Here is an 18139-nt window from a genome sequence, read left to right as displayed (position 1 = left end):
GGACTTATGTAGTGCGGGAAGATGGACTTAATCAGAGACTGGATGACCTGGCAGAACTGGAAAAGGGCATTGCTAACCTTCAGTTTTTTGACGAGAAGGACTCAGGGGACGTGGCATTCAATTGGTTTGATGAGTCAGCGGAATTTACTGGGTGGCTTGACGACCAGCCGAATGTTGGTGAACAACCTCAGCTAGAACAGGATCCATCAAGGACTGAGACATCAACTATGGCCGGAAGGGCCGAAGAGCAAAGTGCATCGCCGGAGAGCACCGGTGTTAAGAATTTTGCTCAAGATATGGGCAGTTTGGGAACAGAAGAAACTGAATAGCAGGCTATACTGAGGTAGTCTGAGCCGGAAAAGATCGAAGATTCTGAGAGGACTAGAAAAGCCAAAGCCCCTGTGGGAACAGAATGTGCTGTGAGCACAGGAACGGAAGGTGCTGTGGGCACAGGAATAGTTGTAACGGAGCCGAGCAGATGTCTGTCAGCTGTCGATGGTATGTGGTGGGAAGATGATGATTTATGCCTTGTTCACACAGATAAAGACTGGGGACAAAGCCAACCGGATGATACCTGGTATATTGGCGATGTTGACCACATGACTAGGAGTGGGCGGTATTTCAAGCCCCCACACTTAGATCAACCAGAGGCGTCCGGAAAGGACAAGGAGGTAGAGAAACAAAAAGATAAGCTTCTCGAAAAGGAGGCTGTGCTGAAACAGCTAGAGAAGATACAAGCGGACATCTCTATCTGGAGACTGCTTACGGCCTCCAGAGTACATAGACAAGTTATCCTTTCTGCAATGGACAAGGCCAAACTTTCAATAGACACCACGCCTGAGCAGCTAGTAGGATTGGTTTTTTCGGGAGGAACTTCCCCGACGTTGACCTTTTTTGACAAGGAACTACCGCCTGAGGGCGCAAATCACAACAAACCTCTCTATATCTCTGTGGAATGCAGAGACAAGTGGGTACTGGTGGTTCTTGTCGATACAGGATCCGTTATTAACGTATGCCCGTCAAGGACAGCATATGCAATCGGGTTGAAGCCCGTGGACTTTACGCCAATTGCCCAGGTGATAAGGGCCTATGACAATACTAGCAGAGAAGTGATGGGGACCGTGAAGATTCACACTCACGTTAGTCCAAGACAACACGAGATTGACTTTCATGTCTTGGACATTCCCGCAACCTTTAATCTACTCTTGGGGCGTCCGTGGCTGCACCCGGTAAAGGCGATCTCTTCCACCCTGTATCAGATGTTGAAATACCCCCACGGGAAGTGGGTGGCTATAGCTTTTGGAAATTCGTCAATCCATCCACCGCCAAAGGTGTCTACATCGGTTTTGGAAATCGAGCATGGCACGGAGGATGTGTTCCTATTAGGATTCACCCTAGCCGAGGCCTGGGTTGTTCAGAATATCTTAGCTGTTGATGAGGGGTTGCATGTCAGCGCAAAGTCAGTGTACCTCATGAACAAGCTCCGGCATATCCCTAGGATGGGACTAGGAAAAAGTGGCCGGAAGGGCATTGCAGTATCGACCGAAGTGCCGCACAACCCGAATACCTTTGGTTTGGGTTATTTGCCCACCAAAGAAGACTGGGTGAGAAAAGGTAAAGAAATGGCTGGGAGAGCCAAAGCCAAGCAAATTGGGGGGCATTTTGATTTGATCCATCGGCCTATCCAAGGCACCCTGAACGAACGCTTCATCCGGGAATGGGAAGATTTTTCGTTTTGCAGCTTCCCAGAGCCATGGTTGAACGCAGAGAAGAGGCGCTTGCCGGGATTTGAAATCTTCTTCAACTTGCAAATATCCAGGGATGATGTTGCTGAGAAGTAGACAAGCCCATCAGCTGAGGTTGAGCAGTGTAAGGAAGTGGATTCCGAGAGCAACGAGATCGAAATGGGGGTAGCACTGGCTTGTCTACTATCAGATCCTCTGATCGTACATGAGTGCTTGGGAGATAATTTCTCAGTGTCTATGATTGGGAATGAAACGGCTGCAAGCCCACCTTCAAACATTTTGGATGCATCCGTCACACCTTCCCTTGTCTGGCAGTACGAGGAGGGATTCTTATCGAGTAGCACCGGGTCAGGTAGTGAGCCGGAATCTGATTCCATTGAGTCCGTAGAGTCGAAATCAGATTCCAGCTCGTCTAAGTCTGAGTCCGGTATTCCTGGGGGTGACAACCCGGATGCCACAGTCCTGTCTAGGTCATCTTTTTCTTTCTCTTTTGAGTCTGTTGTAACAGAAGAATCAGATGGACTGGATGAAGTGCTTAATGAGAATTGTGCGGCTGTGGCCTTCAATTACTTTTCTGTACCCTTGATTTATTGCATTAATTCAGACTTTCAAAACTTCGATGAAAACAACGAGGAAGTAATTCCTCCGGTTTTGAAATATTTGCTAGAACAAGAGCAGGAGAGGTTTGTAAAACCGCTGGTTGATGAAATCACCCAAATTAATGTTGGTACTGAAAAGGACCCGCTACTGGTCCAGATCGGGTCCACGTTGTCTTCGGAGGAGCGCGAGCGCTTAGTCGCTTTATTAAAAGATTTCAAAGATTTTTTCGCGTGGTCCTATGAAGACATGCCTGGAATCGATCCTGAGATTGTACAGCACCGGATCCCTCTTGACCTAGAGCCCGACCTGTTAAACAGAAGCTGAGAAGGATCCGCCCAGACTGGGCTATCAAGATCAAAGAAAAGGTCACCAAGCAAATTGACGCAGGGTTCCTGCTGGTATCTGAATACCCAACTTGGTTGGCCAACATCGTTCCAATGCTGAAGAAAGACGGTAGAATTCGGGTATGTGTGAACTTTAGGGATTTGAACAAAGCTAGTCTAAAGGACGACTTTCCTTTGCCGCATATCGATGAGTTAGTGGACTTCACTGCGGGGCATGCGTTGCTTTCGTTTATGGATGGCTTTTCAGGCTACAATTAGATTGTAATGGTACCTGAAGACTGGGAGAAAACTGCTTTTACCACCCCGTGGTGGACCTATTGTTATAGGGTGATGCCGTTTGGGCTGAAGAATACTAGAGCTACATATCAACGGGCTGCGACCACAATATTGCACGACATAATCCACAAAGAGGTTGAGGTGTACGTGGACGACATGATTGTCAAGTCCAAGGAAAAAGATGGGCCACTACACCGCCTTGCAAAAGTTCTTCCAAAGGATCAGAGAATTTCGGTTGCGGCTGAATCCTCATAAATGTATGTTTGGTGTTACAGCAAGGAAAATGCTGGGGTTCTTGATTACACAGAGAGGTATTGAAGTTGACCCTTCCAAAATCAAGGCCATCTTAGAAATGCCACCACCAAGGACTGAAAATGAGGTGCGAGGCTTTCTGGGTAAAGTACAATTCATAAGATGGTTTCTTTCTAAATTAACCATGACTTGTGAACCACTCTTTGGTCTCTTGAAGAAAGGAACGAAGTTCCAATGGGACGGCCGATGCCAAGTTGCTTTTGAACAGATTAAGCAATATTTACAGAATGCACCTGTGTTGTCACCACCTGAGCCAGGGAAACCGTTGATCCTGTACCTTTCAGTGACTGAAACTACAATGGGCTGCGTGCTTGCACAAGATTCTGAGGACAAAGTGGAAAGAGCTATCTACTACCTGAGTAAGAAGATGCAGGGTTACGAGACCCGCAACGCCTCGCTCGAGAAGGCTTGTGTGACCTCGGTATGGGCTACCAGGAAGTTGCAGCACTACCTGTTAGCTCACTCTGTAATACTGGTTTCGAGATTAGATCCCATCAAATATCTCTTCGAGAAATCGACACTTATGAGTAGGCTAGCCCGTTGGTTGCTTCTGCTTTTCGAATTCGATCTTAAATATGTGACACGCAAGTCAGTAAAGAGAAGAGCGGTAGCAGAATTCCTAGCCGATCACCCAGTGGACGGGGATGAAGCAGATGAGTACCTATTCCCAGACGAGGCCATTCTGCATGTCGAAGGCAAAACTTGGACGATGTACTTTGACGGGGTGTCAAACCAATACGGGTATGGGATAGGGGTGTTGTTAATAGCACCCGACAATTCCCGCATACCTCTGGCATTCAAACTCCGGTTCAAAGTCTCGAACATTGAAGCAGAATATGAGGCATGTATTGCTGGTTTAGAAGCCGCCCTAGAACTAGGGGCAAAACGGTTGGATGTCATCAGTGACTCAAACCTTTTTGTATCTCAAGCTAAAGGAGATTGGAAAGTCAAAGAAGAAAAGATAAGAATCTACCACCAGACCTTGGACTTGCTGATTCCTCGGTTTGAGAAGTAGAACTTCGCTCATCTGTTAAGAAAGAACAACAGGTTCGCAGATTCACTAGCAACTCTATCTTCTATGATAGGCATCCCTTTTGGAGTCCGGATGCGTCCGATCATCATTGACCAGAAATTTGTGCCGGCCTATGAGCTAATTGCTGCCATAGATGAGGTTCAAGATGAGAACCCCTGGTATTATGATGTTTGGAACTTCTTGGAAAAAGAGGCGTATCCACCAGGGGCAAATGCCAAAGATAAGAGGGCAATTCAAAGAATAGCTACTCAGTTCACCATCTGGGGGGGTAAACTGTACAAGAGAGGTCATCTGGGAACGCATAAGCTGTGTGTTGATGCTGAAGAGTCGAAGCGCCTAATGGAGGCCATCCATGGAGGAGAGTGTGAACCACACATGAATGGGGTGATGCTAGCCCGAAAAATCCTTAGACAGGGTTGCTACTGGTCCATCATGGAGGAGGATTGTATTGGCTTTGTCTGGCGATGCCACAAATATCAGATCCATGCAAACCACATGAACATTCCGCCGTCGAAGCTATATAACATGACTTCGCCATGGCCATTTTCAGTCTGGGGGATTGATGTGATCGGGGCTGTTACTCCGAAGGGGTCCAATGGGCATGGGTTTATTCTGGTCGCGATAGACTATTTCACAAAGTGGGTTAAGGCCCAATCTTATGCGGTGTTGAAGGCTTAGCATGTTGCAAAGTTCATCAGGAACAATATCACCTGTTGTTACGGGGTCCCAAACGAGATCATTTCAGATAATGGTTCCCACTTCAAGAAAGAAGTGATCGACTTGTTGGACAAATACAACGTGGATTTTCATAAGTCATCCATATATCGGCTGCAGACCAATGGAACAGTTGAGGCCACCAACAAGAACATCAAACATATTTTGCAGAAGATGGTGGAAACCTACTGGAACTGGCCAGATAAGTTGTCGTTTTCTCTGTGGGGCTACCGGACGTCAATTAGAACTTCTACTGGGGCGACTCCGTATTCATTGGTTTATGGGATGGAGGCCGTTCTACCCATCAAAATTGAGGTTCCATCATTGCGAGTATTGGCTGAGTGTCAGATAGCTGAGGCAGATTGGCAGTAGAGCAGGTTCGAAGAACTCATGTTGTTTGATGAGTGAAGGCTGAAAGCACTGTACCATGTTCAGGGTTATCAATGCAGAATTGCCAGGGCTTTCAACAAGAAGGTTAAGTCCAGAAATTTGAAAGAAAGAGATTTAGTGCTCAAAGACAACCGAGCTCCCATCCACGACCCTAGGGGAAAGTTCAGACCTAATTAGACTGGTCCTTACATCATCAAGTCTATTTGGTCGGGTAGAGCTGTCGTTCTGATGGACCTAGATGGCCTAGAGTTCTCCCAACCGATCAACATGGACAAGTTGAAGAAATATTTTCCCTGAGAGGCTCGCTGGACCGAAAACCCGAAAGGGCGACCTAGGCAAAAGTTAGAGCATGAAAATTTTGAAATTATAAAAACTAAGCTCACAAGGTTGAAAGCCCGCAAAGGGCAGCCATGGCAAAAGTTAGAGTGTAAAAGGTAAGGGTTAATACACGAGTGAACCTGAGCCGAACTGATTCCCATCTTTGGGATACGTAGGCAACTTCATCCTGAAGTCCAGCCACAAACACTTCCTCGATCAACTTTATCCACGTGATCATGTTTGGTCATCTTTGTCTATTCAACATTCAAGAGCTCGGTTGTGATCTCCAGCGCAGTGCTATCCAGCCTAGGGGCAACTTTCCAGTTGCTAGAATCCGGGGTTGTGCATCTCAGTGACGGATCTCAAGCGTGTCCAGTTCTGATCCATATCGAAAATGGTTTTGAAAAGTTTTAATAAAAATTGATTTTGTTCAAATTAATCTTTTTACACCTTAGACCATTTTTGGACCAAAACGGAAAATTTTCAGTATCCACAACCTTCAATTTCATTGATTTCAATACAGAGTTCTCCTACTCTTGAATACAAATTGAAGTTACTTTTCATTACATTCATAAAGAAAACTTGAAAGTTCTGATTAAAGCAAATAAATCCGGGACATAGTCAGGTGTTCCTGCATCCCCTCCCAGAGCTGGTCGAAGTCTCTGATGCCAAACAGGGCCCAACTTGTGCCTCTTCATTGAGCCAATCTATGCACTCATCAGAGAGGGTGCAATTGAAAATGGGAGCAGGGGCCAGAAGCTCTCTCGTCCTCTATGCTACGGCATACCGAGCTAGCTGTGCGCCTCGGACCGAAAATGTCGCAGGGTACTCGATCCCCTCCTCCGGACAAGTCTGATCATGACCGAACTGGCGCTGGAACCAGAACAGAAAATAGAAGACACAATGTGTCAGGCCAATCAATTGAATCCCGGGCTGGCAGGTCATGTTGTAGCTCATCGCCAGTAGATTGAGCCAAAGGCAGCGCCAAGCAATGTGGTCCGCGGACAATCTGCATATCCAGTTGTACCACCATCCCTCATCAGGGGCATCGACTAGACATCGCCGGAAGAAATAGCTGCGAGCTGAATATGCCAGACATGAGTCCACCACTCTCAATTTATCCATCAACCACACTTGGGGATGGATGAAAAATGAGAGATTAAAGAATAGAGAGGTGTACGTGCAGAGAAAAGTGAGCAAAGTGTTTTTGAGAAAAAAAAAAAACCGAGCCTGAGGACCGAGTGATGTGAGCAATAGTTATGTGAGATGGGGTAGGAAACATTACCTGCAATAGTAGTGGACTCCCCGCAAACCTAGCTGTCTCCCGGCGATGAAAAGCATCCAATCCCATCAACGTTTCGGCTAGCGTCATGGCAATGTAGCTTTTGCCTGCTTTCAAGCCCTCGGCGATCTCAATCAAACGAGTGCTAAACCCACTGAAGCCTGGGGCAAGTAAGAAATGAGACAGCATGCACAAGCAAAGCGCATGTCGCCGATAACCCTGCCAATCATGATCGCCGCGGTCACCGGCATCAGAAAACTGACAAACCAAGCTTGGAATGTCTAGCTCCCCGTCGTGAATCAATGACCGAGCATCATGCAAAGTAAGGCCGCACATCCGTCCTAGGGCTTGGATGTGTCCGAACCGGAGTTGAGGCAAGATTTATTCATTACGCTCGGATTCCATTAAAGCTTGGAAATCCTCATAAGTAGGACACATCTCTTGACCGCAAAAGCTAAAGACGTGTGTTATCAGATTCCAAAATCTTGCTGCGGCATAGAGGAACGGAAAACGCAGCGGGGTGTGACCCAACGTGAATAGTGCATTCATGCCGAAGCCCCGGAAATTGAGCTTTTCCGAGCCATTCAAGTTGGCAATCCAATTTGTGAGATTTTGGACAAGGAACTCTTCTATTTGGTGCAAATCAGTGTTGAAATGAGAAAAACTACGAAGCTGAGGCTTTTGTAGAAGATAAGGTGTTGAGTGGAAGACAGGTGTCAACATTCTGGAGGTACTTGCCATTTTTAGCCAATTGACCAAATATAGTGCCAACCAACCATCCTTTTTGGCCGATCGGCTAAAAATGTTGGCCAATGGCCTCTCCCTATGGCTGATGTCCTCTCCCCTTGTTCTATGAGTAGTCTATGTGTTGAACATGTTGGGAACTTGTGATTGGTTCCACTTCCAATGCCGTCCGATGTTGATTTTGCGAAGTCGCGCCTATTTGCTTATCGAGTTGTCGTACATTTGTTTATCGAGTTGTAATTTGCATTCTTTAAGTCTTTGTTTTGCTTATCGAGTTGTATTTACACTTGGTTAGCTTGTCAAGGTCTTTGTTTTACTTACCGAGTTGTTTTGTCGTTAGTTGGTTCACTACCTGATTAATTGCAATTCGAGTGTTTGGTTTTCAAAACAAAAGTTCAATCTCATTTACATTATTATGTAATGCGATGCGATGCAATGCATAGAATGTACAAATGTAACACTTTTTGAACAAAAATAGCTATTTCATTTCATCATATGTCTCTTTTGCAAAAAATACATAGTTTTGAGAAAATAAAACCTGCCTGAGGCAGTACAATGTGCTTTAAACTACTAGCAAAAAGAAAAGTAAAGCAAAAAAGGAGAAAAGCAACAAAATGTCTGAAGAAAGCAAAAAGAAGAAAAGCAGCAAGTGTCTGGATCAGTATCAATCATCTCGAGCACAGGAATTCGTCCTGGTCCTCTTCTTGGACGAGGGTCTAGGATCACCATAGTTGGCTCCGTAGCTAGAGTCTGAGCTGTCTCCGGCCTCACCCTGGGATGATGTCGCCTCCTCATCAGAATCATCAGGGGCGGGTTCTCCTGAACTGCTCTCAGCACAGGTATGCCTGTGACTGCCTCGGCTGTGGATAGTCATCCTCCGCCTGACTCCCCCTGCTCCTTGGGCAAGTACGGATGGTCCAGCTAGAGCACCTCCCGCGGTCAGAATCTGGAATGGGGCCTGAAAGGAACAAATGGCAAATGCATCAGTTATGCTACGCAAAGCAGGGTATGAATACCAAATACAGTGTGTGAGTATAGTGTATGAATGTTGTGGGCAATGTGTGAGTACAGTGTATGAATGCTGTGGGTAGTGTGTGAGTACAGTGTATGAATGTTGTGGGCAGTGTGTGAGTACAGTGTATGATTGCTGTGAGCAGTGTGTGAGTACGGTGTATGAATGCTCTGGGCAATGTGTGAGTACAGTGTATGAATGTCGTGAGCAATGCTATGAGCAGTATGTGAGTTCAAGTGTATCAGTGTCGTGAATGCTGTGTATCAAGTGTCGTATTGACAATGTGGTATATTAGATAAGTATGAAACAGATTATGCAAAGTTTGAGACTATGGTTGAAGGAACTTATCGGGATGCCGTAAATGGTCAACAGGTTGATGCTCCACGGAGGCTGTTAGCTCCAGAGACTGACGAGTGTAAGCCTGCAAAAGCGTTGAAATCATTAGTATTCTACGGAATATCAAACGAAATGAAATGAAATGACTGTACAGAATGAAAAGTATAGTATGTATCAGGGTAAAGCCCTGAACCCCGACAAGCTCATGATCAGCCAGAGGAGAAGCGATAGGTATCTGGTACGTCTCCCCACCCTGTCCTCGGCATGTCATCGTCGTAGGCAGCTCTAGCCATCCAGCTCCCTGTCTTCTCCGGGACCCACTCCTCCCACGGGCCTGGGTCGCCCTCGATGCTCCTGCTCCTGCCACTGGCGCCGCAGGCCTCTCTCTCTTGGCTTAGCGAGCACCGGTCAAAGGTCACATGAGATAAGCCTGGATGAACTCGGTGTAGTCGCCTTCATCTCTAAAGGGCTTAGAGTCCCAACCAAGCGTGTAGTCTATCATCTCCTCTAAGGTATACCTCTCGGTGTGCCTCGTGTGGATAGGAGGAGGTGCTGGAACTGCCTGCTCTGGCAAGCCTAAGGTCTGCCACAAGAAGCGCTCCCCAAAATACCATGCCCGATAGACCGGGCCCTCCAGTAGAATCCTACAACGGGCAGTCTCCCGAGCACCCCCGTACCCATCTCTCACTCTATCGGGCAACACCGCCCAGGGCTGCCAGGTGATCTGCAAATGACAAAATATACAGTTTGTTAATCTGTTATTGAAATTATAACATCAAGCTAAGCTTAAATGAATTGAAAGGTTCAACATACCTCAGCTGCAGTGATGGTATCGAAATAACGGCTAGGCCTCCGCTCGCACCTCACGTCGAATCGGTGAAAAAAGGGAACCATGGGGGGCATCTCCTTATCCGGCACTGGGCAAGCCTAGGAAAGTAGGCATGCACCCACAACTGTAGAGTGTAATAGGGCAGATATGAGTATGCTTATCAGATAAAGCAGAATGCAGATAAAGTAGAAATCAGAGAATGTGTGTAGTGTGTTGTGCAGTGTGTGCAGTGTACAGATAATGAAAAGCAGAATTGAAAAGATAGAAAGGGAAAATATACCTCCCAGGCTCGCTAGTAGCCCCCAAGCAACTGTCCGCTGCGGCAGGAAGGTGAGCTCATATATCCATAGAGAGTGGCCAAGCCTGCGCCACCCCAGTCATAGCGCTGGATCCTAGTCACGTCCACTAGTGCACTCAGCAAGTAAAGGGCGACAGTGTTCGCTCGATCGGCGAAGAGTGTGGTCCCCAGCAGGAACATGATGAAGCCGCGAGCATGCTACTCCACCTCCTCCTGAGACATGGGCACCTGAATCCTGAAGTGGTCCCCAAACCAAGAGTACCTCACGAATCCTAGACGGGAGAGAGGAGGCTGAGCGCCAAGCAAGTAAATCTATGCGGCGTCCCACTCGCCCATATCAGTATCGAAGGGGATCGGATCACCCCCTACTCCGATGCCTGTGAGCATGGAGAAGTCAAAGGGAGTCATCGTCATCTCCCCGGTAGCAGAAAAGTGGAAGGAGTCAGTGGTGTCCCACCACCTCTCCACCAGTGCGCTCAGAAGAGGCCTACTCCCAGTGAGGCGTGAGAGTCCCCTGCAGAAAACGCCGAAGCCAGCATGATCAACGATGCCACGGACTACATCGGGCAGCTCCATGTACCAACCACGGGCGATGATGTTCCCATACCCCCAGAAGGTATGGGAATCTCCCTGTTTTCAAAACAAACAGTTGCGAAGCAATGTTAGAAATACAGTGTTGAAAAGCATTCAGAATTGATGAAAATGCAGTGCGTGTGCATGTGTTCAAGATTATACAGATATCGGGTGTGGGTGTGCTCACAGATGAACTACAGCATATGATGTATCAGTGTGTTTGGGGTATTCAGTTGAAAATGCAGTGTGTGTGCATGTGTTCAAGATTACACAGATATCGGGTGCGGGTGTGCTTGCGGTGAACTACACATATGATGTATCAGTGTATTTGGGTTAAGCAGTTAAAGAACAGGATTGACTATCGCAGCTATTATTCTACATTGCGGAAAATGAAATAGAGGAAGAGTGTACCTCAGAAGCGCCGTAGGATAGATGTGACTCTGGCTCGTGCAACAAAAGCTCCAGTGGCAGGCCCCTCGCATAGCTCCTGAAGTGGCGAATGCCATTGGGAGGCAACACATGTACCGCTGGCCTGTAGGTCGCCAGGTCGAATGGTCGAACACGGAGAGGCAAGAGCTCGACCTCAGGGTCCAGGTCTAGCTCCGGGGGAGTCCCACCTCGTGGACTGTCGTCTGCCATTTCAAGAAGAGTACGAAAATGGCCGAGGATGTGAAAAATGGGTGAGAATACGAAAAGTCAACCCAAAAGTCAACCCCGAGGGATGAAAAATGGGAGAAAAGGTCGGAGTGTGGAAAAGGCACGAAGATCGAGTATAACTCAGGGGAAACAAACCCCAAGTGGTGGAAACCAAGAAAGGGACACCGAAAACGAATTTCGATCGGTTCAAAGTGTGTGAAACGGGAAGCGTTTTGTGAATCGAACGACGAAAAAGGCTCGGAAACGGGAGGAAAACATGGATTGAAAGGAAGAAAATCACCTAGAGAGAAAGAGGGAGGATTTTCGAGCTTGGAGAAGTGAGGATATAAGGTTTGGAACCTTATATTTAAAGACCCGTGGCTAAAAGACAAAACTGCCCCGAAACTACCATTTTTGGCTGATCGGCCAAATTATTAGCCGATCGGCTAAATGTTTGGCTGATGAGCTCATTTTGTGGCCGATGGACTCCCCTTGTGGTCGATGCACCTCCCACACCCTTGGTTGGGTCTGTTATGTTGTTTGGGACCTTCATTTCTCAAGACAGTGCAAGAAAGTAGACTTTTGAAGCTCAACCGGTCTTCGTGTTGACCTCGAATCGTGCCTTCCGAGTGTGGCGCTTGATACGTGCGAGGTGTATCCTTTTTCGTATCCTTTTGTCTCTTGCGAGATTCGGAATTGCAACGTTTTGTCATGTTTATAATGAGCGCGCATTGGTTATACGTCATTTCACTCTTACATTGTTATGCACGTACTATATGCGTTGTAGCGCATACCATGCTTGCATTGTTATGCACATCTCTTATACGTTGTCACGCACGCCATGCTTGCATTGTCATGCACACCATGCTTGCATTGTCATGCACATCCCTTAGGTCGCATTGTCTTGCGCCCCTCTATCTGCATTGTCATGCACATCTCATTTGCATTATCATGCATTTCCTCATATGCATTGTCATGCACGTCATTTGCATTGTCATGCATTCCTAGCTTGCATATCTCATTTGCATTGTCATGCACATTTCATTTGCATTGTCATGCATTTTCTCACCTTGCATTGTCTTGCACGTTTCATTTGCATTGTCATGCATTTTCCTACCTTGCATTGTCTTGCATGTTTCATTTGCATTGCCAAGCATTTCCATACTTGCATTGTCATGCATGTCATTTGCATTGTCATGCATTCCTCACCTTGCATTGCCATGCATTTTCTCACCTTGCATTGTCTTGCACGTTTCATTTGCATTGTCATGCATTTTCCTACCTTGCATTGTCTTGCATGTTTCATTTGCATTGTCATGCATTTCCATACTTGCATTGTCATGCACGTCATTTTCATTGTCATGCATTCCTCACCTTGCGTCGTCTCGCATATTTCATTTGCATTGTCATGCATTTTCTCACCTTGCATTGTCTTGCACGTTTCATTTGCATTGTCATGCATTTTCCTACCTTGCATTGTCTTGCACGTTTCATTTGCATTGTCATGCATTTCCATACTTGCATTGTCATGCACGTCATTTGCATTGTCATGCATTCCTCACCTTGCGTCGTCTCGCATATTTCATTTGCATTGTCATGCATTTTCTCACCTTGCATTGTCTTGCACGTTTCATGTGCATTGTCATACATTTTCCTACCTTGCATTGTCTTGCACGTTTCATTTTCATTGTCATGCATTTCCATACTTGCGTTGTCATGCATTCCTCACCTCGCGTCATCTCGCATATTTCATTTGCATCGTCATGCATTCCTCACCTTGTGTCGTCTCGCATATTTCATTTGCATTGTCATGCATTTTCTCTTTTGCATTGTCTTGCATGTCTTTTTGTGCATTGTTTTGCACCCCCTATAACTGGCATTGTCTTGTCTTGCTCATTATGCGCATTGTTTTTCACCCCCTATAACTTGCATTGTCTTGCTCGTTATGTGCATTGTTTTGCACCCCCTATAACTTGCATTGTCATGCTCGTTATGTGCATTGTCTTGCACCCCCACTAACTTGTGCATTGTCTTGCACTCCCTACTAACTTGTGCATTGTCTTGCACCCCCACTAACTCGTGCATTGTCTTGCACTCCCACTAACTCGTGCATTGTCTTGCACCCCTACTAACTTGCATTGTTTTGCAACCTATCTATAACTTGCATTGTTTTGCAATCTATCTATAACATGTGTTGTTTCGCACATATCTATAACATGCATTGTTTCGCACGTTCTACATGCATTGTTATGCACACTTCATTCGCGTTGTTACGCACTTCTTACTTGCATTGCTATGCATGTTTCTAACAATATTGTACCTGTTAAGTTTCTTTCTTTTGCAGGCACAATATTGTATGTACGGTTCATTTGAGGCTGGCGCAACCAAACGAACCGGACAGGTATTGTACATTCTCCGTGTGAGACGTAGCGAGAATTGAATAATTCTCTTACATCCTTTATGCGTGTAATATAGTTTGGTTTTTATTTGCTTGCTTAAAACTGTTGCATGTTATGCTTAGTTACAGCTCCCTTTGCATGATCATAAGTTATGTTCGGCCCCGTGCATGACCTTTGCATTTTGCCCCTGCCTACGGGCACATATCTTCGTTGTCTTGTATGCGTGTCTAAGTCTTCGGCCTCGTCAAAAATGGGTCGTCTCTGGGTTTTAACATTCACTCCCGTCATTTTTATGACTTTCAAGTTCTGTCAAAAAGGGGCAACTGTAGACACCCCATTTTTGACCGTCCTCAAGACTCGGACATGATCGTTTGAACACTTGATGATCAACCATGCTTGTGCTCGTTTTGAGTTCTCGGAGGTCTCGGCAGCACGCCTTGCCTCAAGATCCCTCAACTTGACTATTTTATGCTTGGTTGTGGACCAAGGACTTGTGTTTTTGCTTCTGAAGGAAGAGGGTGGCCTATTGGCCATCCCCTCAACCCATTGGCCAACGCATGAAGCCATCGGCCTTGTTTTCTTTTCATCGGCCAAAAGTGTTGGCCGATCGGCACTCTTTTTAGTCGATCGGCACTTATGTTGGTCGATCGACCATATTTTCTGGCCGAACCCTGTTCATCTGCTTTATCCAGATATTTTATGCCAGCTGTCATAGCTGGCATCCACAATTTCCCCCCTCCATAGGATTTGCCCCTTGATTAGCTTGCTTAGGAAGATTTAGAATTTGGAATTCTATAAGAAGGGAGCTCCTCCTCCCTTCTCAGAGGTTTTGAAAAATAGGGTTAGAGAAGTTGTATCTATCTAATCTCTATATTTCCCTCTCTTTACATCTTTATGTGTGTTTTTATGCACTAAAGGGTGTTTTGTTCTCACTATTGCACACAAACACCTAGCAATACACCATCCTTGGGTGCAGAGGTGCTAGGGAGTTGGTGTTAGGGTTCTTGAGGTGATTTTGATCAGAGAAAGTTGCTGGAGTGTTGTTCTTGAAGAGGTTCTTCAAGGGTGAGCAAACTTGCTTTTAATACCCCATTCTTGCTTAAGCTTTTATCCCTTCTTGCTTATTGTTTTAAGCTTAGCTCTTAACTGATAAAAGTTCTATTTTTACTTGCTTTAGACCTTTGTTTAAGGTCACTTTTTGGTTTGCGGTTATTTATCCCCTCTTAGGCCTTGTTTGGCCTTATTTTAGGACATCCCTTTTGGCTCTTGTTCTTGGCTTTGCATGACCTTTCTACCACTGAAATCCAGAGGATTTTCAGTGGTGGAAAGGTGGTTTTGGAGTCCTAAATAGGAGAGGGTCATCCCCTCTCCTTGTTGTCTTGTATGCTAGTATAAATGGCTTATATTGGTAGCATGTTTGCTTGGCTTGTTTTAGCTTCATTTCAGTATGTATTAGGCTTTGTTTTGCCAGGATATAACACTGTTTTGACTTGATTTGGACATACCATGTATGCTTCACGTACTTGCCTTGCAATCCTTTCATTTGGCTTAACATGCATCATGCTTTAAGCCATGTTTCTAACATGATTTTGGCTCGACTCGATGAAGTTTTTAGCCTTGTTGTAACATGCTTAAGCTCTAATTTGAGTTGTTTTGACCATATATGCCATGCTTTGTATAGCCATAGGGCATTCTAGCTTGTTAGCCTTAAGTGTCCAAGTCACTAGCATGCTTTATTTGGACCATTTCAATGATTTGACATCATTTGTTATACTATTTTAGTCCATGTTTCATGCTCAAACACTTGCACTTATCACTCCTTTAATGCTTTAAAGAGTTGATGTTTTATGCCTCATGAATTGGTCATTGTGTGTGCCATCATGTTTAGGTCATTGGGATGCCATCTAAGTGGGTTTTTGGTCTTGTTTTACCATGCCATAACTCTGTTTTTCATTGCTTAAGTCATGCCATGTTTGGTTTTGATAGGTGTAGTGTAACACCTCTTTTGTAGCCTTGCATGCCTCATGTTTTCGGCCCTTTGTTCTAGCTTATTTTGGCTTTGGTCCTTGCATGTTTTAGGCTCATTTTGGCATGATTTAGGACTATTTTGGATTATACTTGGCATTTGTTTCAGATTTTGCATAGCCTTGGTTTGAGCCCCTTGGCTAGTTTCAAGCTTTAAGCCTTTTCGCATGACTTGCTTGCTTTGTTTAGTTGGTTTGGCACCTTTCCTAACATGATTTCAGAGCTTACAATGTATGTCACATGTCCATATTTGTCCCCTTTTAAGTGTTCATGAAAGATGCTCTCCTATGCTTAGGTGATAGGCCAATTGGCATGCATGTTTGTATGTACCTTTGTCTTCATTTTCATAGCATTTTGGCCACTGATTTTGGGCATGGCTGAGGTCTAGCCATCTTTAGTTTAAGTCCATTTTACCATGTTGTCGCATGCTTGTCTCATTTTGTATGTTGTTGCATACTTGTCCACCTTTTCATGCCTTGCATGTTTGCATATTCATGTTGCATCTTACTACGTTCAAAGTTGTTACTTTACATCACGCTTATATGTTTGTCGCGCACTTGTTAAATTACATGTCATCGCATGCTTGTTGTTGGCATTGTTGTTGCATACCTATTACGTTGTATGCATGCATGTTTGTATGCTTGGATTTCATGTTGTTGCATGTTTACTTGTTTGCATGTTCTTGTTGCATTAGCTTGCTTGCATGCTTAGGTTGCATTGCATTGTGTGTGCATGCCTTGCCTGTTGATCAAGCATGATAGAAGTTGGGGCCCCTTACGTGTTTTGTCCATTTCATTTGATATTGAATTGCACACTTGGCTCCTTTGGCCATTATGCATTGAAATGCGTGATTGGTGGTCTGAGGGCCGAGAACTGCACACCTTTGAGTCTTAAACATGATAAGGGATGTAGTTGTGCAGACATTGTCATGTGAATGTATTACCATGCTTTGTTTGTCCTCTGCTGCAGCAACAGGAGCTTTTCACAGGAAGAAATGGTCGATCGACCACATTCAGTGCCGATCGGCAACAAACACTTGACTGATAGCCTTATATTTGGTCAATGACCTTCCTATCTTGGTCGATGGCATCATCTCTTGGTCGATGACCTCCCACAGTGTACACAAGATGGTTCAGAAGTGTCACAGAAGTTGGCACAATTTTCAGAGGTACAGAGCAGTGCAACCAGAGGCAACATGAAGCATGGCGATGGATTTCTAAGCAAAGCCGTCCGAGCATGCATTCATCCCTCGTCTCGAGGCCATTTCAGTGTTTTAATAGCTTGGAATAGTTATTTATTTCGATTTGGTTGTGTAATTAATTAATTAGCTTGTTAGTTAGTTAATTAGATTATTTGTATTATTCTTTCAGTCCCTCCATCGAGACGGCGCAATTATGTAATAAGCGTGCGTGTGTGTGATGCATGTCTTCCAACCCCCACTTCTTTCTCCCTTTTACTTACTTGCTTTTAGTGGTTAGTTCTAGGGCATATTTCAATTAGCATCCTTATGCTATGCATGTTTGCACCATTCATCTGTATTGCATGCACCAGGCTCGGCGCATCATACTAACTGCATTGTATTTCAATTTCTACTTGAATACATGTATCGAGTTGTCGCATCTCATATGCCATCTTAGAATAGCCGAGCCTATTTCTAATTGCATTTTTGCATGCGATGCATTAGCCATTTTAAACATAAACTAGGATCATGCATGATTTCTAACTAGTTTCTTGTTTTGGCATGGAGTACACTGTGAGTGTTTACGCTTTAGCATCTTGCATGTGTATGAGTGTTAACATGACAGCATTCTTGCCATGAGGCTAATTGCTTATGTGATATAACTGCCTGAATGCCTTTGGGTGAAGGTTGAATTACTTGAATTGGGACAATTCATTGAAATCCGCATTTTAGCCTACTCATGAGTGGCAAACTTCAAACCATTTTCAAACAAATGAAAATGCAATGCTTTGTTCCAAATTAGGCAATCTAGTCTATACTTGTGTGTTGTGCGCATCACATAGTAATTCTAGCTAATTAACCGGAATAAGAACGCATGTGTTTTCAAAAACAAGATATCATGCTTAGTACAGGCCGATCTTTGATCAGGCGAGCGGGGGTGCTCATAGATGACCTTCCCCTCTCGTACCCAAGTTCCCGAGCCGAGACAACTTTGGTGATGACGGACAAGTGGCCTTAGGCACGAGTCAGGGTTTCCTAAATTTCCCCAAAATAAATATTTAGGTGGCGACTCTGTATTTGGCAAAGCAGTCCA

This window comes from Camellia sinensis, chromosome 1, assembly GCF_055761805.1.
Source record: "Camellia sinensis isolate YWXY chromosome 1, ASM5576180v1, whole genome shotgun sequence".
Classification (NCBI taxonomy): domain Eukaryota; kingdom Viridiplantae; phylum Streptophyta; class Magnoliopsida; order Ericales; family Theaceae; genus Camellia; species Camellia sinensis.
Note: the sequence above shows the minus strand (reverse complement) of the source record.